Below are 733 nucleotides of genomic sequence, written 5' to 3'. Positions count from 1 at the left end.
AGATTAAGCGTTGGAACTCGAACTCTCTTTTTGGTTGGAGAGAGCTGTGGCGTTTCCCTACTGCCCCGTCGCCATCTTGGTCCCCCCTCCTCGCTCAGCTATCTTAATGTGTGATCTGAGAGTAATTAAGTAATTTAGAGTAAAAGAACCTGTAGTATGAAATGAAATTGATGTAGACTGTAAATTTGTTATCCAATAAATTATGACTTTGTGGAAAGTCACAAATCTGTCTGTGTTTCTGATACAGCACTCTCACCGGGGTAAAGTAGCGGAAGAGGGAGGTAAAGGCTTAGGGGAAGGAAGGGTGGAGATAGAATGAATATAGTATAGTGGTAGAGCACTGGGCTACTGGCTCACACCTGTAATCCTAGCTACTCAAGAGGAAGAAATCTGAAGATCAGAGTTCAAAGCCAGACTAGAAAAGTCTGTGAGACGTCATCTCTAGTTAACCAGAAGAAAAACTGGACTGAAGATGTGTTTCAAGTGGTTAGAGCATTAGCTATGAGAACAAGAAGACGGGCTGGGAAGGTGGCTCAGTAGTAGAGTGCTTGCCTCGCATGCATGAAGCCCTGGGTTTGATTCCTCGGCAGAAAAAGCCGAAAGTAGTGCTGTGGCTCAAGTGGTAGAGCTAGCCTTGGGCTGAAGAGCTGAGGGACAGTGCCCAGGCCCAGAGTTCAAGCCCCATGACTGACAAAAACAAACACCTGAATCCAGCCGTCTTGAGCTGAAGAGC

General features: G+C 46.1%; 1 protein-coding gene across 1 annotated transcript in view; it reads left to right on the top strand.

Annotated features, from left to right (window-relative positions):
* Positions 1-527: 527 nt before the first annotated feature.
* The window catches only part of Ptgr2 (prostaglandin reductase 2), a 24032-nt gene continuing 23826 nt past the window's right edge, over positions 528-733 (top strand). The window contains exon 1 of the mRNA XM_013017329.1: positions 528-532. The gene's annotated coding sequence lies outside the window, so the exon portion shown is untranslated. The remainder of the gene's footprint in view (positions 533-733) is intronic.

Source organism: Dipodomys ordii, unplaced genomic scaffold (genome assembly GCF_000151885.1).
Source record: "Dipodomys ordii isolate 6190 unplaced genomic scaffold, Dord_2.0 Scaffold2, whole genome shotgun sequence".
NCBI classification, from domain to species: domain Eukaryota; kingdom Metazoa; phylum Chordata; class Mammalia; order Rodentia; family Heteromyidae; genus Dipodomys; species Dipodomys ordii.
Note: the sequence above shows the minus strand (reverse complement) of the source record. Positions and strands in the feature narration are given on the sequence as shown.